General features: G+C 39.1%; 1 protein-coding gene and 1 long non-coding RNA gene across 2 annotated transcripts in view; one reads left to right on the forward strand and one right to left on the reverse strand.

Moving 5' to 3' along the window:
* Positions 1 to 3,003: 3,003 nt before the first annotated feature.
* Positions 3,004 to 16,427, reverse strand: part of mbd2 (methyl-CpG binding domain protein 2) — a 55,027-nt gene continuing 41,603 nt past the window's right edge. The window contains 1 exon segment of the mRNA NM_212768.1: positions 3,004 to 3,459. The gene's annotated coding sequence lies outside the window, so the exon portion shown is untranslated.
* Positions 12,587 to 15,119, forward strand: LOC141385727 (uncharacterized). The gene is made up of 3 exons (XR_012406629.1): positions 12,587 to 13,776; positions 14,188 to 14,915; positions 14,996 to 15,119. It is a non-coding gene; the product is annotated as an uncharacterized lncRNA (long non-coding RNA).

The raw sequence follows: 16,427 nt of genomic DNA on the forward strand, positions 1-16,427 counted from the left end.
GCTGAATAATAATAATAAAAGTCCAGCACAGGGAAATGTCATACCACAAGCCTCAAACAACCTTATTTCCACATTCTCATGTAAATCCTGAGAGTAAAATAGAAGTGAAAAATCAGAACAAAACACAGACAGATCTGTTGCACACAGGATCATTAATATGCACCCCCAGGCTGTGTTTCCTTGGCCATCAACAAGATCCCGATCCACACTTTAACCCTGATCCAGATTCCAATTCAGACTCTATTCAAATTCAAATCCAGAACATGAACCCAATCCACACTCAAACCGTGATCCAGATTCCAATTCAGACTCTATTTCAAATTCAAATCCAGAACATGATCCGGATCCACACTCAAACCCTGATCAAGATTCTAATGCTGACTCTTTTCAAATTCAGATCCTGTACATGATCTGAATTCACACTCAAATCCTGAACAAGATTCCAATTCAGACTCTATTTCAAATTCAAATCCAGAACATGGACCCAATCCACACTCAAACCCTGATCCAGATTCCAATTCAGACTCTATTTCAAATTCAAATCCAGAACATGGACCCAATCCACACTCAAACCCTGATCCAGATTCCAATTCAGACTCTATTCAAATTCAAATCCAGAACACGGACCCAAACCACACTCAAACCGTGATCCAGATTCCAATTCAGACTCTATTTCAAATTCAAATCCAGAACATGATCCTAATCCATACTCAAACCCTGATCCAGATTCCAATGCAGACTTTATTTCAATCTCAGATCAAGAACATGATCCGAATTCACACTAAACCCTGATCCAGACTCTAAAATAGAGTATATTTCAAATCTAGATCCAGAACATCATCCAGATGCTGATTCACACTAAACCCTGATCCAGATTCTAAAATAGAGTATATTTCATGATCCCGATCCAGACTCTAACTCTGATCCAGATCTCAAAATCCAGATCCAGAACAGGATCCAGATCCTGATCCACACTAAACCCCGATAAAGATTCCAATTCAGACTCTATTTCAAATTTAAATCCAGAACATGATCCATATCCACACGCAGACTCTATTTAAAAATCTGTATCAGAGTTCATTTCAAATCCAGATGCAGAACATGACCAATATCCCAATCCACACTCTAACACAAATGCAGATTCCAATACAAACTCTATTTCAAATCCAGATCCAGAACATGATTCAGATCCACACTCAAACCCTGATCAAGATTCCAATACAGACTCTATTTCAAATTCAGATCCAAAACATGGTTCAGATACCGATTCATAGTCAAACCCTGATCCAGATTCCAATAAAGAGTCTATTTCAAATCCAGATCCACAATTAAACCCTGGTCCAGATTCCAATACAGACTCTATTTCAAATCCAGAACATGATCAATATACCAATCCACACTCTAACACAAATGCAGATTCCATTACAAACTCTATTTCAAATCCAGATCCAGAACATGATCCAGATCCACACTTAAACCCTAATCCAGATTCCAATACAGACTCTTTTTAAATTCAGATCCAGAACATGATCCAGATCCACACTTAAACCCTGATCCAGATTCCAATACAGACTCTTTTTCAAATTCAGATCCAGAACATGATCCAGATCCCGATTCACAGTCAAACCCTGATCCAGATTCCAATACAGGCTATATTAAAATCCGGATCCAGAACATGATCCAGATCCACACACAAACCCTGATCCAGATTCCAATACGGACTCTTTTTTTAAATCCAGATCCAGAACATGATCTGTATTCACACTCAAACCCTGATCCAGATTCCAATAAAGAGTCTATTTCAAATCCATATCCAGATCCACACTCAATGTAATATACACGTTTAAATGTGATGTGTGAAGAAATTCTGGGTATACCGTGGCATACCTGAATAAGAGTTGAGTACTTAAGGTCCATACTGTGAGCCACAAACATCAGTTTCCTCTTGTGTAAATCCTGTGAGTGTTAAATATCAGTGAAAAACAAGCCAATCAAAACACCAGCTGTTATGTTTATTAATATTCATGCCCCAGGCTGCATTTGATTGGCCACAATGTTCCTAGTGAGATTACAACAGTGACCTTTTCATTATTTTCAGGATATATAAGTTTGCATTCCTTTTGTAATGTATGTAATGTAATGAAATGTGCATTTATATAGCGCACGTATTGTGTATGGCCATACACCTAAAGCGCTTCACAATCATGAGGGGGGTCTCTTTACAACACCACCAGTGTGCAGCTCCACTTGGGTGATGCCACAAGACAACAGTGCCAGTGCTTCACCACACACCAGCTATAGGTGGAGTGGAGAGATAGTGATTTAGTCAGTTCAGTGGATGGAGATGATTGGGAGGCCATGATGGGTAATGGCTGATGGAGGGAGTTTGGCCAGGACACCGGGGTTACACCCCTACTATTTACCAGAATATGTGATTATTAATGAGCATAGAGAGTTAGGAGCTCAGTTTAACATTTCATCTGAAAGACGGCGCCCCCTGCTGGCCGTACTAACACCACTGCCAACAGCAGTCTAGTGTTCCCATGTGGTCTCCCATCTAGCTACTAACCAGGCTCAGCCTTGCATAGCTTCAGTGAGTGACCGCTCTGGGGCTGCAGGGTGATAAGGCTGTTTTACTATGTATATGGGACTCTAATTTTGAAAAAAAAAAAAAGGAAGCGTTTAAGAGTAAATGATCATTTTTTGTAGTACGCATGACCATGGAGTGTTTACAGCATGTTATACTGTAAAATGCAGGATATACGGATTATGAATATATTCAGAAGAGGCGTAACGTCTGTTTATTCGTTTATATTTTGGGTTAGGTTAACATTTTTATTGTGAATTGTGCTAGACAGTTGTGACATGTCTTTTTATTTATCGCTCATTTTATAGCTGAATTGAAACTGATGTGAGCTTCTGAAGATGCGGTATATTATGAATATGAAACAGATAATCCAGATGTACATTGTGAAAGAGTGTAAGAAATAAAACACCAGCTCATATCTGAGAATATAATCATTTATTTACTCTAGAAATGACGCAAGAAATGTACACAATTTCATCTCAAGGTATAAAATTTATTTTCTTAAATAAGCAGGTTGTTTTCCCCATTCATACGTTTGTAAAAGCGTTAATCATTCGCCACGAGCCCTGAAGAGAGAGAATCTGAGCGAGCGTCGCATCAGACCTGAAAGTAAAGACATCCAGCGGCAGAACCTGATTGGAGGATTATTGCTGTGTTTGTTTCCGTCTGTCCGGCCCACATAAGAGAAGCGTCCTCAATTCTCAATCATATATATATATATATATATATGGATATGTACATCAAAATAGAAGCTCTAGAAAAGGCCTTTATTGAAGCGATATCTGTGATGAGTGATGAACCTGTGCTTGATTCAACTGCTGCTGATGATGCAGACTGATGACATCATATCCTGGATGATCACGTGACCCCGCCTGCATCAAAAACACAGCAGAAGACAACATCAGGAATGTAGAGTTATGTATATTTTAAACATGATCATGTTAAAATGAGCTGAAAACATACAATATGTTGTCAATTATATATATATATATATATATATATATATATATATATATATATATATATATATATTAAAAATTATATATATATATATATATATATATATATATATATATATATATATATATATATATATATATATATATATATAAAAACAACAGTTCAGTCTGTCCTCGAATCCGATTGGCTGATAGCCGTGTGATATTCTGCAATAGCAGCACTCGCACAGCCTCTTCACTCTTCTGTATTACTCCGCTCACATGACAGCAAATTAATAAACTCACGACAACTTGACAAATGTTGCAGCTGTTGGACAACATCATGTACTTTTGAGGCTTTTTAGTCAAGAATGTAGTAGTTTAGATCAGAGCTACGCAGTTTATTTATAAGGACAGTGGCTATTTTACATGTGTATCATTTCTGAGAGACAGCACATCGGCGGACATCAACCTGTCATACTGAGCAGAGCAAAGAGGGTTGACGCTCCGCCACAAGATGGCGACAGAGACCGCATAATAAGCCCTCAGAGGAGAAACACTCATTGTGATTTCAAACTACAGCAGATCAAATCATTATTAAACAGGTAAGTGACATTCTGAGTCGATCTCTATGTTGTAGTGCTGTATTTAAACCATAGTAATCTGCTAGTGTTTGCTTTGCTTTGGGTTCATTATTGAGATCTCCTGACTGCAGCAGAGAAACACTGGGAAATCTCTGTAGACTGATGGCATTTCACGCTGTTCAGCCCTATAAACTTACAATGTGAGCACAATCTGCTGTTTTGTCATCACTTTAGACATTACGCTTGAGCAGTGGTTCTCAAACTGTGGTACACGTACCACTCCTGCTTCCATTTAGTGGTACGTGGAAGAACGCTGAGAGTCATGTGATCAGACAGCATTGGCTGTTCCCTGCAGTGTACGAATATGCTAGTGTGCTTTGAATGTTTACTTTAGTGCATTGCGTCATCAGATGTTAAAAATCAATCCGCTAGGTGCAGAGTAGGGCTGTGCAATTAATCGAAATCTTCTAGTGATTATGAAAAACCATTAATCGAGATAAACGATTATTGCATCATATACCAAAAGCGCGAAAGACCGGGTGCTTATGTGTGTGTGCAACACGCGCACACGCATAAGCACTCGGTCAGCATTCGGTCTCTTTCGCACACTGAGACGAGCAGAGGAGCGCAAACATCTAAAGTCATCTAAACATGAGCGCTTTAATGGTCAAATAGGTGTCAAAACGCGGTGATTAGTGATTATTCATATTAACCCTCATTTGCGTAATAAACAAACGAGTTGAGGATCAAAAGACACGTGAAAGAGAAACCATTAAAGTGACAATGATAAAACAGGCGGCAGCATTTCACACTAATCAAACATCCCTTACTGCTCTTGACTGAAGGATTTTTGTAGCTAAAGCGTTTTTCTTAGGGTGGAGATGCTTAAAGCACAGTTTGTTTCATATTTTTATTCTATTGTATTTATTTCTCTTTCCTTTGCAGGGTGGAATATAACTGTATATATACAGTTGAAGTCAGAATTATTAGCCCTCCTGAATATTAGCAACCCTTTTCCTCCAATTTCTGTTTAATGGAAAGAAGTTTTTTTAAACTTATTTCTGAACATAATAGTTTTGATTTATCATGTCTAATTACTGATTTGTTTTATCTTTGCTATGATGACAGTACATAACATTTTACTAGATGTTTTTCAAAATACAAGCATTTAGATTAAAGTGCAATTCAAAGGCGTAATTAGAGTAATTAGGCAAGTCATTGTATAACAGTAGATTCTTCTACAAGAAATGTATTGCTTAAGGGGGCTAATAATATTGACCCTAAAATGGGTTTCCAAATATTTAAACCTGCTTTTATTCTAGCTAAAATAAAACAAATAAGACTTTCTCCAGAAAAAAAAAATATTAGAGGAAACACTGTTAAAATTCCTTGCTGTGTTTAACATCATTTGGGAAATAGTCATTTAAAAAAACTAAAATCTCAGGAGCGCTAATAATTTTGACTTCAACTGATAATCGTTTAGAATAATCGTGATTACAATTACGACCAAAATAATCGTGATTATGATTTTTCCCAAAATCGAGCAGCCCTAGTGCATTGCCAGAGGAAGATGCAGATACACACGCGCTAGAGAAGACCAGTGCTGTTGTGTTGCATTTCAGTCACTGCAAACTCAGGATTTTCCTCATGCTGCATTATTGGTAAAACAATTATTACAAATGTGTTGAACGTGTGCTCGTGGTTGTGTAAAATAGTGTGTGTTTTCAAAAAGGTTCAGACTATCTTTGACTCTGAGCTTAAATTTGATCGGGAAATTAATGCGGTTGTCAAAAATAGTTTTTTCTATTTTAGATATATTGCCAAGCTAAAGCCTATCCTCTCTTTCAGTGATTTGGAGAAAGTTGTGCATGCTTTTATTTCTTCTCGTCTGGACTATTGCAATGCATTGTATCTGGGTGTGAGTCAGGCCTCTCTCTCGCGACTGCAGCTGGTCCAGAACGCAGCTGCCAGGCTTTTAACAGGCACAAAAAAACGAGAGCACATTACACCTGTACTTGTTTCCCTACACTGGCTGCCAATCCAGTTTAGAATTCAGTACAAAGTTCTGTTGTGTGTTTTTAAATCCCTCCACGGCCTGGCCCCTGAGTATATCTCTGAGCTAATTATTATGCACCAACCTGTGAGATCTCTTCGCTCTATGGATCGTCTCTATTTGCAAGTTCCTAGATCACGCTTAAAATGTCGAGGTGATAGAGCTTTCTCAGTAGCAGCTCCAAGACTCTGGAACGATCTCCCACTCTCTGTAAGAACAGCTCAAACTTTTGAGTCTTTTCAGAGGTCACTGAAAACACACTTATTTTCTTTAGCTTTTAATCATGTCATATGAGTTTATGTATTTTGGTTTTATGTATATTTTACATGCTTTTTATTTGATTTTATGTACAGCACTTTGGTAATCCATTGTGATTTGTGAAAGTGCTATAGAAATAAAGTGAGTTGAGTTGAGTTGAGTGTTTTCAATATATAAAGTTATTTGTTTTGTTAAGCAGCGGACATGGCTTTCGGTTTAGTTTGTCACCTCAGATTTATTCGTATTAATTTGGACGTGATTCAAATGGCGCGAGACTCAGAACATAGACTCAAGCCACTTTGCCATGCTAGGAGCTTAGAGGTGGAATCTAGTTAAAGTTAGTCTCCCAGTGCACAGATGGAGGGACTGCGAACCGTACCCGAGTCTGCTTGAAAACAGTGCGCAGTTAACCCAAGCTTCACAGTTCACTTTAAAGGTGATCTTATTCGCACCAAATCACGAAAACACAGCACATATGTATTGGTCAAGCACTGTGTGCATTTAATCACTCGCTTTTCTGACACACACAGGCCGACTGTAAATGACCTGCAGCCGATCTCATTTCTAATTTAAGCCATTACGGATCAAATATTTAAAATACAAGTCAACGTTTAGATTTTAAATATATACAAATATGTCATGTGTAAATGCAACTTATTTCAAAATGTATACAAATATAAATATATTCAAATTATATATATATATATATATATATATATATATATATATATATATATATATATATATATATATATATATATATATATATATATACACAACATTTATCCTATATTTACCAGGTTTCCAAGTTTTGATGAATAGTCTACTATTCATCAAACATAACAACATAACATAACAATACTTTACTAGTACAGTAGGTAGAGCTGTCGCCTCACTGAAAGAAGGTTGCTGGTTCAAGTCCTGGCTGGGTAAGCTGGCGTTTCTGTGTGGAGTTTGCATGTTCTCCCTGTGTTCGCGTGGGTTTCCTCTGGGTGCTTCGGTTTGTTCCACAGTCCAAACACATGCGGTTCAGGTGAACTGGGTAGGCTAAATTGTCTGTTGTGTATGAGTGTGAATGAGTGTGTGTGGATGCTTCCCAGCGGATGGAAGGGCATCCGCTGCGTAAAACATATGCTGGATAAATTGGTGGTTCATTCCGCCGTGGCAACCCCAGAATAATAAAGGGGCTAAGCCAAAAAGAAAATGAATGAATGAATGAAAGTACAGCAGTTTTGTTTTTACGTTTTAAGCACAGTGTCATTTTTAATTAACATTTAAAAGCACATTCTGAATTAAACGGTGAAGTTTTTTAGTTTAGTTTTGCTTTTGTCTGCCAGCATAGTTATTGTTCAAACTATTTATAATGTTTAAAGTGGCTGACAATAATACATATTCTTAATAATAGGAATTAATCTGCCTCATTTTTCAACTGTGCAGTGCTGTAGCTGCTTTATTTAGCCTACTGTGCTACTATATTTCATTACTGGTCATTATGGTGGAACGTAAAGAGACAATTTTTGTCTGAGGTGGTACTTGAGAGCCACTACGCTAGAGAATCATTCAAACACTAGCTCTACAGTGAGGTGGTGAATGAGCGGCAGTTTCTGCTGTTCTGATGTCAGCTGCAGATGTGAATGAATGGCGGAAGAAAGTAGTTCCTCATACAAAAGTGTTTTCAGACTCTCCCTGTTTGATCTTCTTTTTTTATATACACGATTATGCTGTCAAACTGTTGTGTAAACGCAATATCACATGAGCAGCAGTGAGATATGGCTGTATGTTCGCTTTGGTGGAACACTAACTCACGCCTCCCACCAGTGCTGATATACAGACACATCGCACTGCTACTCATGTTGTATTGCACATATATGTTTAATTTTTTTTCTCATTATTCGTTTTAGGGGCAGAAAGGTGGTGCATTGCATAGCACAATCACCTCACAGAAAGAAAATCACTGGTGTTTCTGTGTGGAGTTTGCATGTTCTCCCCGTGTGGGCGTGAGTTTCCTCCGGGTGCTCCGGGTTCCCCAACAGTCCAAACACATGCGCTATAGGGGAACTGGGTAGGCTAAATGGTTCATAGTATATGTGTGTAAATGATTGTGTATGGATTAAACACTGACCCCTGATTAATAAAGGGACTAAGCCAAAAAGAAAATGAATGAATGAGTGATTATTTTAACATGCACAAAAATAAAACCAAGATCAATCAAAATTACACTGACATTTATAACACCCCCCCCAAAAAAAAAAAAAAAAACATTAATATACCATAACTAGAAACAAAAAAAATATCATTAGCAAAAGTATTGACCTCAGTTATGAGCATTTTGAAGCAGTATTTTACTATATTTACTTTTTGCAGGATTTTTTTTAGTTTGCAAACAAATGATTTCCTCCAGTTTAAATGGTTTCCATTAATCATGTACTCTTTAATTAAAGATAAACACTTGTTTTCTAAATTAATGAGTAAAGACAGAGTTATCTGTTTCTGCAAATAAACTTCATTTCAAGTATAAATAAAATAAACAAACAGCTTAATCTACTGATACGGTACAGGCGTTCATGAATGATGTACAGATAAGACTCGTATGATCTCTGATGTTTATTTTGATCTGTTCATCTGTTCATTATTTCCTTGTTTTTTATCACATAAATGAATACAAAAGATTGATGAAACACTAGGTATTCATTCATTCATTCATTATATTTATCGGCTTAGTCCCTTAATAAATCAGGGGTCGCCACAGAGGAATGAACCACCAACTTATTCAGCATATGTTTTACACAGCGGATGCCCTTGCAGCTGCAACCCAGTACTGGGAAACACCCATGTACACACATTCACACACTCATACACTACGGCCAGTTTAGTTGATCAGTTCCCCTATAGCGCATGTGTTTGGACTGTGGGGGAAACTGGAGCACCCGGAGGAAACCCACGCCAACACGGGGAGAACATGCAAACTCCACACAGAAACACCAACTGGGACTTAAACCAGCGACCTGAGTGCTGTGAGACACACTAGATACTGTATATCTCATTTTCATCTAGTTAAACTTGATGCAAAAACACACACACACACACACACACACACACACACACACACACACACACACAGACTAAACTCACAGTCAGACACACACACACACACACACACACAGACTAAACTCACAGTCAGACACACACACACACACACACACACACACACACACACACACACACACACAGACTAAACTCACAGTCAGACACACACACACACACACACACAGACTAAACTCACAGTCAGACACACACACACACACACACACACACACACACACACACACACACACACACACACACACACACACACACAGACTAAACTTACAGTCAGACACACACACACACACACACACACACACACACACACAGACTAAACTCACAGTCAGACACACACACACACACACACACACACACACACACACACACACACACACACACACACACAGACTAAACTCACAGTCAGACACACACTTATTCAGCTCTTATAATCTGATAAATGAAGCACTATAAATAAATATGTCTGATGGTGAATGTACAGAAGTGTGTTTAAAGAAATAAGTGAGCAAGTGTGTATGTGTGTGTGTGTGTGTGTGTGTGTGTGTGTGTAAGAGGGATGTTCTTCTGTTGGTGTGTGATTGAGATAATTTGAGCAACAGCTTTAGTTGAATTCAATCACTCATTAACAACATCACAACACTTTCAGCACTAATGAAGGCTTTCTGCTAATACACACACACACACACACACATCTTCACAAGCACAATTACACCTAATCAGCACACAAGTGTTTTTAATTATGCACACACACACACACACACACACACACACACACACACACCAGTGCTTTTAGCTGCTAATGTGTCCATCATAGAGAGACGCTCATTTACATCTTCATTAACAGCTTTACACTCACGTTGAGATGGAGGATAACCAGGGTAATTAACACACACACACACACACACGCACACAATGTCCACTGTTGAAGCATCTGAACAGCAACATTAATTAAAAATTAACATCGCAACACACACATTCAAAGCATCCAGAAAGTATTCACAGCGCTTCACTTTGTCCACCTTTTGTTACGCTGCAGCCTTATTCCAAAACGTAAGACACAGCACACCTGGAGTTTGCCAAAAGGCATCTGAAGGACTTTCAGGCCCCGTTTGCACTAATGTGTTTTAGTTTGGAAACACATAAGTTTGGCTACGGTTACGCCATCCGTCCACACTACGCCGGAGTTTGAGCGCCGAAATCGGAGCGTTTTGTAAACACTGGAGAGGCTGTTTTCATTCTGAAGCGCTGCTGCTCCGTCTCAGTGTGGATGAGGGAAAACAGAGACATCTGGAAACGGAGGCGGAGCTGCTGAGATTCGCTAGCTGATTGGGGCTTTTGTGTCATTGCGTATCCTTCCCTTATTGGTCAAGCCCCTATCACATGACTATAACACATGACTTTAACGCTACCGGGAGACAGCAGACCAGCCTTCACTGTACACAACAACATGCACACAGAAATGAGAGCGCTGTTTGCACTGTTGTCTGTTTTAGGCGGCATTGTGCAGTTATTCATTTGTTACGTTTAGTAACTCGACCTCGTCGTCTGTCCACAAAAACACCTCTCTTGCTCTCTTTGCCATCGCGTTCATTGTTCAACCGGCATTTGTTGACTAACAATAATCAAATGCAGAGCGAGACGCATGCTTCCTGTTTATACTAGAACACTCATGCCCAGAGTGCGCCAATGGTCACGTGATACACGCTTTTGGTGGCGTCGTGTGGACGGAGATATGTTCAGAAACGCTAGTGTGGACACGGATCGTTTTTGATCTAAAACAACGTTTTAAAACTAAAAGCACTAGTGTAAACGGGGCCTCAGATCATCAGAAAATAAACTCTCTGCTCTGATGATACTCAAATTGAACTCTCTGGATTGAAGGCCAGGCGTTACGTTTGGAAAAAGCAGGCAGCACTCATCAGCAGGCTGATAGCATCCCTACCGTAATTAATATTTTGATAATTATTGATAATTATAGATCATATTTATCAGTTATCACACACACACGTTTGTCTGTGTGTGTGTGTGTGTGTGTGCATTTAAGCCTGTAATTGTGTGTGCTTGCACGTGCGTGCTTTTGCGAGTGTGTGTGTGTGAACACGTCTGAATGTAGGGAAGTGTGGTCTCCATAAAGCAGACAGCCTCATTTATCTCAGCAGTGCACCATGTGACCCTGCGCCGCCGCCTCCTCTGGACTGAATGCAGATGCTGCCGGATTGTGGAGCTCAGTCATTTGTATTTAAATTGGGTTTTGTGTCGGAGCTCCAGATCTCAGGCCTGCACCTCATAAACAAATTAAACCCATGGAAAGACAAACAACATTCCAGCATCACAACACTGATAGAGGACACACGCACACACACTTGTATACATGGTTTACAGGGACTCTCCACAGACACGATGTATTTTATTCAATGAAAACTGCTTATTATAAATTGTGAGTGCTTGATTACGCCCTGCACGCTCGCCATCAAAGACTATAGAATACATTTAAAGTAGACACTGCTTTAGAGTCACATAAAGCAACATCATTAGTGTGTACTCCATCAGCTGGTATTGTCTGTTTGTCTCCATCTAGTGTCTGAATAATGCGCAGGTTAGTGTATGCTCCATCAGCTGTTTTAGTTTCTGTTGTGTTTTTGTCTGTTTGTCTCCATCTAGTGTCTGAGTAATGCGCAGGTTAGTGTATACTCCATCAGCTGTTTTAGTTTCTGTTGTTTTTGACTGTTTGTCTCCATCTAGTGTCGGAATAATGCGCAGGTTAGTGTATACTCCATCAGCTGTTTTAGTTTCTGTTGTGTTTTGGACTGTTTGTCTCCATCTAGTGTCTGAATAATGTGCAGGTTAGTGTATACTCCATCAGCTGTTTTAGTTTCTGTTGTGTTTTTGACTGTTTGTCTCCATCTAGTGTCTGAATAATGTGCAGGTTAGAGTATACTCCATCGGCTGTTTTAGTTTCGGTTGTGTTTTTGACTGTTTGTCTCCATCTAGTGTCTGAATAATGTGCAGGTTAGTGTATACTCCATCAGCTGTTTTAGTTTCGGTTGTGTTTTTGACTGTTTGTCTCCATCTAGTGTCTGAATAATGTGCAGGTTAGTGTATACTCCATCAGCTGTTTTAGTTTCTGTTGTGTTTTTGACTGTTTGTCTCCATCTAGTGTCTGAATAATGTGCAGGTTAGTGTATACTCCATCAGCTGTTTTAGTTTCTGTTGTGTTTTTGACTGTTTGTCTCCATCTAGTGTCTGAATAATGTGCAGGTTAGTGTATACTCCATCAGCTGTTTTAGTTTCTGTTGTGTTTTTGACTGTTTGTCTCCATCTAGTGTCTGAATAATGTGCAGGTTAGTGTATACTCCATCAGCTGTTTTAGTTTCTGTTGTGTTTTTGACTGTTTGTCTCCATCTAGTGTCTGAATAATGTGCAGGTTAGTGTATACTCCATCAGCTGTTTTAGTTTCTGTTGTGTTTTTGACTGTTTGTCTCCATCTAGTGTCTGAATAATGTGCAGGTTAGTGTATACTCCATCAGCTGTTTTAGTTTCTGTTGTGTTTTTGACTGTTTGTCTCCATCTAGTGTCTGAATAATGTGCAGGTTAGTGTATACTCCATCAGCTGTTTTAGTTTCTGTTGTGTTTTTGACTGTTTGTGTCCATCTAGTGTCTGAATAATGTGCAGGTTAGTGTATACTCCATCAGCTGTTTTAGTTTCTGTTGTGTTTTTGACTGTTTGTCTCCATCTAGTGTCTGAATAATGTGCAGGTTAGTGTATACTCCATCAGCTGTTTTAGTTTCTGTTGTGTTTTTGACTGTTTGTCTCCATCTAGTGTCTGAATAATGTGCAGGTTAGTGTATACTCCATCAGCTGTTTTAGTTTCTGTTGTGTTTTTGACTGTTTGTCTCCATCTAGTGTCTGAATAATGTGCAGGTTAGTGTATACTCCATCAGCTGTTTTAGTTTCTGTTGTGTTTTTGACTGTTTGTCTCCATCTAGTGTCTGAATAATGTGCAGGTTAGTGTATACTCCATCAGCTGTTTTAGTTTCTGTTGTGTTATTGTCTGTTTGTCTCCATCTAGTGTCTGAATAATGCGCAGGTTAGTGTATACTCCATCAGCTGTTTTAGTTTCTGTTGTGTTTTTGACTGTTTGTCTCCATCTAGTGTCTGAATAATGCTCAGGTTAGTGTATACTCCATCAGCTGTTTTAGTTTCTGTTGTGTTTTTGTCTGTTTGTCTCCATCTAGTGTCTGAGTAATGCGCAGGTTAGTGTATACTCCATCAGCTGTTTTAGTTTCTGTTGTTTTTGACTGTTTGTCTCCATCTAGTGTCGGAATAATGCGCAGGTTAGTGTATACTCCATCAGCTGTTTTAGTTTCTGTTGTTTTTGACTGTTTGTCTCCATCTAGTGTCGGAATAATGCGCAGGTTAGTGTATACTCCATCAGCTGTTTTAGTTTCTGTTGTGTTTTGGACTGTTTGTCTCCATCTAGTGTCTGAATAATGTGCAGGTTAGTGTATACTCCATCAGCTGTTTTAGTTTCGGTTGTGTTTTTGACTGTTTGTCTCCATCTAGTGTCTGAATAATGTGCAGGTTAGAGTATACTCCATCGGCTGTTTTAGTTTCGGTTGTGTTTTTGACTGTTTGTCTCCATCTAGTGTCTGAATAATGTGCAGGTTAGTGTATACTCCATCAGCTGTTTTAGTTTCTGTTGTGTTTTTGACTGTTTGTCTCCATCTAGTGTCTGAATAATGTGCAGGTTAGTGTATACTCCATCAGCTGTTTTAGTTTCGGTTGTGTTTTTGACTGTTTGTCTCCATCTAGTGTCTGAATAATGTGCAGGTTAGAGTATACTCCATCGGCTGTTTTAGTTTCGGTTGTGTTTTTGACTGTTTGTCTCCATCTAGTGTCTGAATAATGTGCAGGTTAGTGTATACTCCATCAGCTGTTTTAGTTTCTGTTGTGTTTTTGACTGTTTGTCTCCATCTAGTGTCTGAATAATGTGCAGGTTAGTGTATACTCCATCAGCTGTTTTAGTTTCGGTTGTGTTTTTGACTGTTTGTCTCCATCTAGTGTCTGAATAATGTGCAGGTTAGTGTATACTCCATCAGCTGTTTTAGTTTCTGTTGTGTTTTTGACTGTTTGTCTCCATCTAGTGTCTGAATAATGCGCAGGTTAGTGTATACTCCATCAGCTGTTTTAGTTTCTGTTGTGTTTTTGACTGTTTGTCTCCATCTAGTGTCTGAATAATGCGCAGGTTAGTGTATACTCCATCAGCTGTTTTAGTTTCTGTTGTGTTTTTGACTGTTTGTCTCCATCTAGTGTCTGAATAATGCTCAGGTTAGTGTATACTCCATCAGCTGTTTTAGTTTCTGTTGTGTTTTTGACTGTTTGTCTCCATCTAGTGTCTGAATAATGCGCAGGTTAGTGTATACTCCATCAGCTGTTTTAGTTTCTGTTGTGTTTTTGACTGTCTCCATCTAGTGTCTGAATAATGCGCAGGTTAGTGTATACTCCATCAGCTGTTTTAGTTTCTGTTGTGTTTTTGTCTGTTTGTCTTCATCTAGTGTCTGAATAATGTGCAGGTTAGTGTATACTCCATCAGCTGTTTTAGTTTCTGTTGTGTTTTTGACTGTTTGTCTCCATCTAGTGTCTGAATAATGTGCAGGTTAGTGTATACTCCATCAGCTGTTTTCGTTTCTGTTGTGTTTTGACTTTGTCTGAATAATGTGCAGGTTAGTGTATACAACCTCCTGATGTACTTTATCCCTAATATAACTAACAGAATCATCACTTCACGTACAAAACCAGCATTCATTTATTGCCTGAAAGCTGCTTCAACATATTGTATTGGATGAAGAGATATAGAAATAAACATAAGACCGCCCACATTCCACAGCCCTCATCCAATTACAGAACAGCTTCATCACAGCAAACAAAACGAAGAACATCAGCTTTGGTGATCGAGACACAACAAATAAAGACATTTCACTGTGTGTGTGTGTGTGTGAGAGAGAGAGAGAGAGAGAGAGAGAGAGAGATAGAGAGAGAGAGAGAGAGAGAGAGAGAGAGAGAGAGAGAGAGGCCTCAGCGAATGTAAATCAGTCTGATTATTCAGGAAAGTGTGTTTCAGTGGCTGTTCATCCATCTGTGAACGCATCAGTATTCAAGAGCTGATCCACCACAGCACACACACACACACACACACACACACACACACACACACACACACACACACACACACACACACACACACAGGGCAATGAAGGAATATGAACTCTTAATTCCCTTAAACAGTGTCAGATGATGATGACGATGATGATGAAGAGGCTGTTGAACGTCAGACTTAATGAAGCTCTGAATATTTCATGACACGCGACCTCTGAGCCTTTACTGCACATCTCCATCACACACACACACACACACACACACACACACACACACACGCACACACGCACACACGCACACACAAACACAATTATTCGCACACACATGCTCATCCACACATACACTAACAGACACACTTACTCACACGTACGTAGACACACATCCAATAACACACACCTGCTCATCCACACACATACATCCACACACGCTAATGCAAGCATACACATGCACACGCACTATTACAGACATGTATACACACTCAGTCACAGACTTGCACAGAAAACAAACACACAATCTCACTCATTCACACAGACACACACACACACACACACACACACAGACGCTGAGATATCAACACATGATCACATGCAGCAAGACTGATGCTTTCACTGTCAGTGAAGTGTGTTAGTGTTCCATAACAACAAACAAACATCATCACACCCTAATGACAAACATCCATCATAGTGCATGGCTAATATTCATTTAGTTGTTGTGTAAGTGTGTGTGTTGTGTGTGTGTGTGTTGTCGG

The sequence above is a fragment of the Danio rerio genome, chromosome 5 (assembly GCF_049306965.1).
Source record: "Danio rerio strain Tuebingen ecotype United States chromosome 5, GRCz12tu, whole genome shotgun sequence".
Taxonomy (NCBI): Eukaryota; Metazoa; Chordata; class Actinopteri; order Cypriniformes; family Danionidae; genus Danio; species Danio rerio.